General features: G+C 42.9%; 1 non-coding gene across 1 annotated transcript; it reads right to left on the bottom strand.

Moving 5' to 3' along the window:
• Positions 1-585: 585 nt before the first annotated feature.
• trnav-uac (transfer RNA valine (anticodon UAC)) lies at positions 586-658 on the bottom strand. Its single transcript has one exon. It is a non-coding gene; the product is annotated as a tRNA-Val (tRNA).
• Positions 659-10,523: the final 9,865 nt, after the last annotated feature.

A 10,523-nucleotide genomic window follows, 5' to 3' on the forward strand; every position in this document is an offset into this window, starting at 1 on the left:
CCTCGATCCTGTTGCGCCATTCAATTAGATCAGGGTTGATCTGTATCTTCATTTCATCTGCCCGCTTTGTTTCCGTAACCCGTAATAACCTTAGCCAACAAAAATCTATCACCAGTAGCGGCAATCTTCAGCCTGACTCCAGCTGCACTCCCGGATCCAGACAGAAAAGGCTTCTTACTGAAGGCCACCCTGCAAATCAATGAATTACATTTCTGAACTTCAGGGATTCGGAGATTCCAGGGTTTAAAAGGGAACAAAAGATGAAATGGACCTCACTGTGGATCATTTTTCTCTCACTCAGACGTATCTGATTGGTGAAGTTAAATAAAGAACAAGGGAGAAGCCGCTGTCGCCCTATTGACAGGAGAATAAACTAGCCATACATCTCTCACGTTTCCCAATTCTAACAGAAGTGTAATCGAATTGAAACGTTCACTCTGTTTCTTTATCCACACATACTGCTGACCTTTTAAGAATTTCCACCATTTTCCTTTTCTATTTGAGATTCCCAGCATTTGCAATAATTTTCTTTTGTCACTTAAAATAAACCCGCTGGTTGTTCATCCACAGCAGCATTAAACACAATGTTCCCGCCCAGGCTCGAACCGGGAAACTTTCGCGTGTAAAGCAAACATGATAACCACTACACTACGGAAACCGCTGGGCGCACATCTTCAATAGAGGGGAACTGACCAGTAAAGCTCCTCTGTGCTGATTGGTTCAGCTGAAACAGCATCAGTCAATATAAATGATGAGCTCACAAATATCAGGCGCAGTGCAGTCTGGTCAACGTCAGCCCCTCCTTTCTTATTCAACAGAGGAAGAAGAGACATGAGCGGGAGTCAGACGTCACAAACTTTTATTAAAGCTACAAATACGAGTAACACATACTTCCAAATCGTTTCACTGAAAACTTCTTTCATTGATGAAAAAGCTGACTGCATTGAATCTGAAAATGCGCACCGGGCGATATTTTGTTCACTACTGATTCTATTTTCGGTGGGTTAGGCCGCAGCGGCTGCCGTAGTGTACCGGTTATCCCTTTCGCTTCGCACGCGAAATGTCTGCGGTTCGAGCCCGGTCAGATATACGATATTCGCCAGGTTTTCGTTATATGCAGTAACCAATCCTGTTAGCTTTAACAAACGTTGCGTCAAATTTCAGCTTTCATAAGCAATTAACAATTTAATCGTGATTCCTAAAATACAAAGTGTATCATGAGATATGGTTAACAGTTGATTACTTACAGAGGGCAAAATGCGTTATTGAAGTGTGTATCGCCTTTGTTGCATTCTGTAAATTATGGTAATCGGTTATTTAATGGTGATTGCAAAAGATTCAACTGCAAGTTGAATAGTGGCCAGCGACACGAGCGCTCCTTTGGGATTTGAACCGTGGGCTTCTCGGAAATTTAAACAAACACCGAAGCGAAAATCGGATGCCGAGAACGCCGGTTCAAACCTAGCCAGGTGAAGAGCTAACCATTGTAAAACCATTTTGTGTGTGTGGCTATTCTTGATGACCAGAGCACTGGAGACCGAGACAGTGAGATTGCCTTTTCGACACGTCTTCTGAAGCGCCGCCCGGTCCCACTCCTACAGTTAATGAGCTGTGAGGATGTTAATGTATCCGGGCTGCAGGAGGCCGCTCCAGGCGCAGCAGAGGAGTCCCGGCATTAGTTCTCCGTGGAGCAGTATTTTTCGCTTCTCTCTTCCTCTTCTCTATATCGCTGTGCAGTTTCCTGAATCATAACAGGGTGGGGACATGTTTAGTGAGGCGCATTCTTTGTTTCTTATTGAAAAGACACACAGACAGACCGATTGAAACTGCACTTTGAATCCTGTCGCTGATCTTGTGTTTTCCTATTAATCTGTGTTGTTCTGCTTTCCACATTCTCAATGAGAAAGTCCCCAGCCTCAATTCTTAAATAAAATAAGGCCCAGCTCGTCAAATAACGACACGCGAGTGGGAGATTCCCTAAATCAGCGCAAGCTTTCCCCAAATCCTGCTTACAGTACCGCAACCAAAACTGTGTCCTATATGGGAAATATCATTGAGAATTACTTCACTCACTGTAACGCTGCCATTTGAATGGCATAATTCGCCTGTCAATGTGTATTTTATTTATACTGAACCAAGCATGCAAATTATTCCAGTTTTCATATTCACTAAACTTGAATGGGTAAAGGGCATTAAATTGCCTCTACCCACTTTCGAACCGTTGAGTTTTCGTGCGTTAGCGGAATGCGATAACCATTACACACCGGAAACCCTCCAGCACTCGGGTGCATTGCATTGCAGTGACTCCATAGGAACAGGAGGAGGCCATTCAGCCCCTCGAGCCTGTTGCACCATTCAATTAGATCCGAGCTGATCTGTATCTTCACTCCATCTACCCGCTTTTGTTCCGTAATCTTGAATACCCTTACCCAACAAAAATCTATCGCCAGTATCGGCAATCTTCAGCCTGAAGCCATCTCCTCTCCCGGATCCAGACAGAAACGATTTCATACTGACTGCCACCCTGCAGATTAATGGATTACATCTCTGAACTTCAGCGATTCGGAGATTCCAGTGTTTAAAAGTGAACAAAAGATGAAATGGCTCTCAGTGTGGATCAGTTTTCTCTCACTCGAAGTTATCTATTCAGTGAAGTGAAATAAAGGGCAATTAAAGAACAAGGGAGAAGCCGCTGTGGCCCTTTTGACAGGAGGATAAATTCACCTCTGGTTGTTCGCCAAACCTCGAACGTGACAACCGCTTCTCTGCGGACACCCCCGGCTCTATCGTAGCAGCAGAGGGGACCTGACTCAGTGACCTCCCTCTGTGCTGATCGGCAATGTGTTGCCTCACTTTAAACAACTACTGTCCCACACTGAAAGCTCTCAGTCCCTCTTCTCCGCTGCCCTTTTCAAATAATGTCACTGATTCCCCCCGCACACCCCTAACGTGTTCTCTTCCACACCCACACATTGGGGCCACTCAGCCTCCCCCTGCCTCAACGCGATCAGCGATGTCACCCAGTTTGTAATATTAAACCCGGAACAAGTGCCCCAGAAAGAGAGTCTGTAACCTAAATCTGTAACAGAAAGTACTGGGCTTATTAACGGTGATTCAAGCAATTATTACTCATCTCACAGACTAGAATTACTTTTATGCAGTGCTTTATACAATCTTTTGTCACGCTGAATTCCTTGATTAAGAATCGTAACCGGATGAGTTCCAGTCGACCACCAGGGACCAGCTATGATTCCTGTATATATATATAGATATCAACCTGAATATGATTAGGGAGCTGTCTAGACCTCATGTCGCAATGGTAGTGCACCTGACTGCAGATCCGGAAGCTGCGTATTTAAATTATGTCGGGGTCACGGTTCCTTTGCAGCTCATATGTGTTTGGATAATTAACATATTAATTGTTATCTCACAACAATGAGAACTTGTATTAGATGTGTTTTTTATATTGGTTCATGTGATGTAGGTCTCGCTGGCAAGGCCAGCATTTATTGCCCATCCCTGGGGTGGTGGTGAGCCACTGTAGTCGCCTTTCACCACTTACAGATCTGCATCATAGAATCAGAGAATGGATACAGCATAGAAAGAGGCCATTCGGCCCGTCCAGCCCGTGCCAGCTCTCTGCAAGTGCCCTTCAGCCAGTCCCACTTCCCCGCCATCTCCCCATAGCCCTGCACCTTTTATTCCTTCAGTTGCTTATCCAATATTTACATGTATCGGTATTATTTATTCATTGATTTGGGTGAATCTGTCTCATTCAAAAATATGTTCTGGCTATTTATTTCTGTCTTACTTTTAAATTACACGCAAATGACTTTATGCAGAACACCGATACACACAAATACATTGATCAATAACACACAGATACATTCACATTTATTCATCACCAGCGCAATGATACACCCAAAATCCATTTAGAAGAATCACAGTTTCAAACACAGGTATTTATATATTAATATCCTGAAGTATGTTATAAAAGTAAAGAAAATAAATATACAACTGACTCAAGTATTTTTACATGTATGTGTAACCTTTAGGTCGATGACCTTTCGTCATTAATTCTCTATATACATATATAGAACTGGAAGATGCCAGTGCACCGTGTGAGACTGTGTCTGTTGTGCAGCCGGTCTGAGGGAAGTAGAAGAGGCTGGAGCACTTTAATAAGGTTTCGAATGAAGATGGATGCACCCCAATAAATGACAAACTTTTTCAGATACATTGTAAATTGATCTGTAAGCCGCAGAGTCATGAAATGCTTTTACATGTAAACACGCAAAATTAGTTTGTATCTAATACAGATTGACTCATTCTAATTACAGTTATTGCATCACTTTACTTCAGTGATCCCTAATAGTCTCATGATCAGAATTCGGCACTCTTACTGCCCGGGTTCAATGCCCGGTCAGGGAAATCATATATATAACAGTTTTTTATTAAATTAAACTAATTTTGCTTCAACTCTAACACGCAGCTAACCTGGAAAATTGTTTTAATTATTATTAATTCAACGATAATCTTAGTTCTTAGAATGACATAAATGCTAATGATACTTCACTAACATATATTGAGCTTTCTATGTGATGAACTGTTATGCAGATCTCATTTTACACCATGGCCCGGATTTTACGGTGCTTCCGACAGCGAATGCACAGCATAGGCTATTGTATGCCTTCAGAACGACTACACAAGTGCCAGGTATCCGCACGGCCAGAAATTGCGGTCTGTCAAGTTTCGCTTGGACACATCCACCGCATCCGCTGCAACATCACTTTTACTGTCACAGAATTGGGCTAACTACTGCCCAGCGAATGCCCACGAAACCCTTACACCTGGTAATATCAGGTGAAAGGCCTTCTTTTACCATTGTAAGGGTTAAAATCAATATTAAAATATATTTTAAAAGTGATATAAACATACACTTACATTTAAAATTCGTTTAGGTAAATTTTGTTAAGTTTTAAAATGTTACATTTATATTTCAAAACATTCGATTTGAATTTTAAATCATAGATTGATATGGCACAGAAGGAGGCCATGCAGCCCATTGAGTCTGCACTGGCACTTTGAAAGAGCTCTTCAAATAGTCCCACTCCCCTGCTTTTCCTCATAGTCCTGCAAATTTCTCCTTTACAATTATTTATTCAATTCTCTTTGAAAGTTACTATTGCGTCTGCTCCACCGCCCTTTCAGGCAGTGCATTCCCGATCACAACAACTGGCTGCGGTTAGAAAAAACTCCTCATCTCCCCTCTGGTACCTTTGCCGGTTAGGTTCAATCGGTTTCCTCCAGTTACCGACCCTCCTGCCACTGGAAACAGATTCTCCTTATTTACTCTTATCAAAACATCTTGTAAATTTAAAAACCTCCATTAAATTTCCTCTTAACCTTCTGCAGATAACAATTCCAGCTTCTCAGTCTCTCAAAATAACTGAAACAGCGATTAACTTGTACTTCTTGCAATTTAATATACTGTATTCGCTGCTCACTATACGGTCTCCTCTACATTGGGGAGACCTAATGCAGATTGGGCGACCGCTTTGCGGAACACCTCCGCTCAGTCCGTACGGGTGACCCTGAGCTTCTGGTCGCCTGTCACTTTAATTCACCGCTTCACTCCCACTCTGATCTCTCTGTCCTCGGGCTATTGCATTGTTCCAATGAAGCTCAACGTAAGCTCGAGGAACAGCACCTCATCTTTCGATTGGGCACTTTGCAGCCTGCCGGAATCAACATTGAGTTCAACAATTTCACATAATTATCCCTGCCCCCATTTTTCATGCAGTATGATTTTTGCCATTCCCATTTGCAACATTTTATCTTTCCTGCCTCTTACAAAAGTACAAGATGTTCTTTCTATTTCTTCCTCCCCTCCTAACCCCGCCCCCTGTCTCTGCACTTGCTTAATATCTGTTACATCTCCAACTTTTTCCAGTTCTAATGAAGGGTCCCAGACCTGAAACGTTAACTCTGTTTCTCTCACCACGGATGCTGCCTGGCCTGCTGAGTATTTCCTGTATTTTCTGTTGTTATTTCAGATTTCCAGCATCCGCCGTATTTTGCAATTATATTGAAGTCAACTCATCCCTGGGACCACTCTCTCTTTGTGCGTGTCTCTCTTTCTAAGTCTCTATCTGTCTCTCTCTCTTTGTCTCTGCCTCTCTCTTTGTCCCTGTCTCTCTCTCTGTCTGTCTGTCTCTTCTGTCTCTTTCTCACTATGTTCACAGGTCCATTCTAGTTCTGAGCAAATACTGACTATTTCAGTTCCTCGTTAGTATAGTGGTGAGTATCCCTGCCTGTCACGCGGGAGACCGGCGTTCAATTCCCCGACGGGGAGGCTTTTTTTTTTAATAACAACCCCAATTTTTTAACTTCTTCCCAGCTCCTTGAAATGCTCCTTGGAAAAGTTGAACTGGAAAAGTTCAAGTGAAGTAATTTTAAAAGATTTACTGGCATATGAATAACTGTATAAAAACTTCCTGCACCTGTTCCTCATTGGAATCGTGCTCTCCTTCTATTTCCCTCTCACTGTTGTGTGGGGCAGAGAGGAGTCATAACGGCACAGAATGAGACCATTGAATGCTTAATTAAATTCATTTATTTTGAACATGTGACCAATTATTCTTACTTCCGTGGTGTGAAATGTTATTTTTTTTGGAGATTTCTATTATGCTTATGGGATTCCGTACATACAGCATCGCAGGAATCCCCTGTGTGATTGGTTCGCCTGGCCAACGGATGATGCTGAACCGTGAGCGCCAATGGTATCCGTGGGACTTTATGCAGGCGTACGCCAGCAGGCCCAAGCCCGCAAGAGTGCGAAGCTCCGGAGACACCAGTTAATTGGGATTTGTTTCTCAGTTCGGAGGCGTAAGCCGGCGACAAACCTCCGATCGCAATTTCAAGGCCCATCGTATTTTAGGAGGCTGGTTTAAAATGTTCATTACTTACGACATCAGGAATCTGGGAAAAATTTTGTTCAATATAACCGGACCGGTTATTGCAGAGAATAAAAATGTTCCACTCGAACATATCCACCCGGGTTCGATTTGGGAACTGTTGTTGTAGGAGGCGAACATGATAGTCGCTGCACTACGGAAGCCACGGCAAAGCGAATCAGCAGCGAACATAAAATCTCACGGTGATCATTTTCAGATTCAATGCAGTCAGCCATTAAATAAAGTGAAATAATTTTACAGTGAAAAGATTTGGAAGTGTTACTCGTATCTGTGCCTTTAATTAAAGTTTGTGGCGTCTGACTCCCGTTCATGTCTCTGAATAAGAAAGAGAGGCTTGACGTTGACCAGACTGCACTGTGCCTGATGTTTGTGAACTCATCCTTTATATTGAGCGGTTTCTCATTCTTTGATCGGCGTCAGGTTTAGCTCAGCGGTAACTTCGCAGCCTCAATTTAATCGAATGGTCGACCTCTTTCTCACCGCGGGCGTTGCATGGTGATTTTATTGTCATATTCAATCCCCTTCTTCTACACCGAAACAAATTGAAGCCATGATTTTAAACCTATGCTGCGTGATTCATAGCGATCACCTTGAAATGATTCAGAAAACCAGTCCTTTCATCTCCGCCACACGGTTTCGATTCCTGGTCAGGAAAGTGACTTTTATAACAGATTTTAAATCACAACCTGATGAAATTGACTACATTCAGCTGATTTGAAAAAATTAGAATTGTATAAATTACCATTACTTACCCCATAACTTTCATTTGCAGAACGAAAGAATTAATAGCTTTACTATTTAAAAATATTCTGTTTGTCTATTTTCCGACCAAAGTAAATAACCTCACATTTCCTACATTATATTCCATCTGCCATCTTATTGCCCGCCCACTCACTTAATCTGCCTATATCCCATTGTCGGCTCTTTGTGTCCTCCTCACAGCTTACTTTCCCACCTAGCTTTGGATCATCAGAAAACTTGGATACATTACACCCTGTCCCTTCATCTAAGTCAGTAATATAGACTGTAAATAGCCGAAGCATGCACACTTGATCCTTGTGGCACCCCACTAGGTACAGCCTGCCAATCTGAAAATCACCCGATAATTCCTGCTCTCTATTTTCTGTCCGTTAACCAATCCTCTATTCTTGCTAATACATTACCTCCAGTCCCATGAGCCCTTATCTTGTGTAACAAGCTTTAACGTGTTTCCTTATCGAATGTCTTTTGGAAATCCAAATATGCTGCCTCCACTGGTTCCCCTTATAGTTCCAATGAATGTCTGAAGCAGAACATCCCGTTGTGCGAATGGAGCCTGTTTGTCGGACAATGCTACATATAAGGAAGGAGTGTGGTAAGGAGATAAGGGAAGTGATACTCTGGTAACAAGGTCGGGTAATAAAAATAGAAAGTGCTGGAAACACTCAACAGGTCAGGCAGCAGCTGTGGAGAGAGAAGCAGATTTAACGTTTCCGGTCGAAAACCTTCCATCAGAAGGTGGGCAGTTGTGTTAGGTTACACTATTAAATTTGCACATTGTCACGTAGTAGAGGTAAGGAAAAGATATCAAATGTTTGGAACAGATACTTTAGAATTCGATAAAGGTTTGATTAACTTGTATATCGAACTCGGAACTATAACGTGTTGGAGTTCCTCGGCTAAAATTCGCAAAGATTTGTTTAAGAGCTGTTGTTAATTACATACCTAATTATTGCGGGATTAATAAATCTGACATTTAATGCTGCGAACACTTTTGCTGCACTGCGCGTTCTACAGCTGTGCTCGAAGCGCCGTCCCCTTCAATCCATCGCTCACAGGGACTGTTCCATTCAGCATTTCTTTTCTCTGGGCCTTGGTGAAATTTCATAGATTGAAAGCGACGCCTCTCAACCCCAAGCTCGTCACCGACATGCTAACCGCTGCACAGCAACCTCACTCTGCTTCCGTGAGATGGAAGCCCGGGAGATGTTTCAAGCTCGAGTGCAGTTACAAGCAGAACTCATTCAAAGAAAGTCCACATCATTGAGGCGCCTGAGTCTTTGCACCGAACTCCTTCCCAAAGAGTTGAGATTCATGTGGGGGTGATTTGGGCACATCTTTCCCCACATTACAACACTTCAAAGTGTCTTCAATGGGCTTAAAGCGCTTTGGGACGTCCTGAGTTCGTGAAAAGCTGTGTATCAAAGCCAGTGTTTTTTTTTGCAAAAGTTCGAACAGCAAGTTCATAATTCGCGGGCAAAATAAGGGCTCGTCCGGGATCCCTCGCAAGTTTCAACCAATAACCCCGAAGCGAGAATCATACCAACCTAGCGAACTGATAAATTTGACTGGAGATAAGAGGTAAGCATTGTAAAACCATTTTGTTTGTGTGGTCGTTCTTGATGAGCAGAGCACTTAAGACCGAGACAGTGACTTTGTCTTTTCGAACTGTCGACTGAAGCGCCGCCCGGGTCCACTGCTACAGTTAATGAGCTGTGTTGAATATTGGATGGGATAAAAATTGATAAAGAGGAGGTACTAGAAAGCTGGCTGTACCAGGACCAGTTGAAATGCATCCTAGGATGCTGAGGGGAGTAAAGGTGGGAATTACGGAGGTGCTGACCATAATCTTCCAATACTCATTGGATATGGGGTGGTGCCAGACGTCTGGAGAATCGCAAATGTTACACCCTTGTTGAAAAAAGTGTATAAGGTTCAACCCAGCAACTACACGCCAGTCAGCTTAACGTCGGCAGTGAGGAAGCTTTTAGAAAGGGTAACCCTGCACAAAATGACCAGTCACTTGGACAAGTGTGGATTAATTAAGGAAAATCTGCTCGGATTTGTTAAACGCAAATCGTCTTTTCCCAACTTGATTGCATTTTTTGATGAGGTGAAAGAGAGGGTTGATGAGGGAAATACAGTTGATGTGGTGGACATGGACTTCCAAAAGCATTTGATAAAGTGCCACGTAACAGGCTTGCCAGTAAATCTGAAGCCCATGGAATAAAAGGGACAGTGGCAGCATGGATGTCAAATTGGCGAAGTGACAGGAAACAGAGAGTAGTGCTAAACTGTTGTTTCTCTTTCCTTTCACTGACCGAACTGCACAAGTCAATAATGTTCTTTCAAACTCATTAAACTGCCGAATTTCCTTCCCTCTGATTTAACGCAGGGGTTTAAATTGTTCTGCAAACCATGAACCGGGTTCACCTGAATTCCAAGGTGTGTAAGGAAATCAAGCATCAAAAGCCCTTTCATTAACCACAGGGATTCAGGCAATTTTTTGATCGCAAAGCGCTTTCTCACCTTGTCAATATCTCTCGTCTATTTGCCGGTGTTTCCCGATTCTGCCTGTCTCTCTGGCTCTGTTTATTCTGTGTGGCCACCTGCAGGTTGATTTTGAGCGAATACCTGTGCTTGTGTCTTGTCACATTAAATAAATGAGGAATTGTGGCGCTTCTCTCCCTGACGCTGGGGAAAGAGTGAGACAGTCGTTGGAGCAAGTGTCTGGTTATTGTGAAACGGCAAAGAAAACAACAATTCTGGAATTACCCAAACGAACAG

The sequence above is a fragment of the Somniosus microcephalus genome, unplaced genomic scaffold (assembly GCF_052327205.1).
Source record: "Somniosus microcephalus isolate GS21.2 unplaced genomic scaffold, FLI_Smic_1.0 unresolved_chr4, whole genome shotgun sequence".
NCBI lineage: Eukaryota > Metazoa > Chordata > Chondrichthyes > Squaliformes > Somniosidae > Somniosus > Somniosus microcephalus.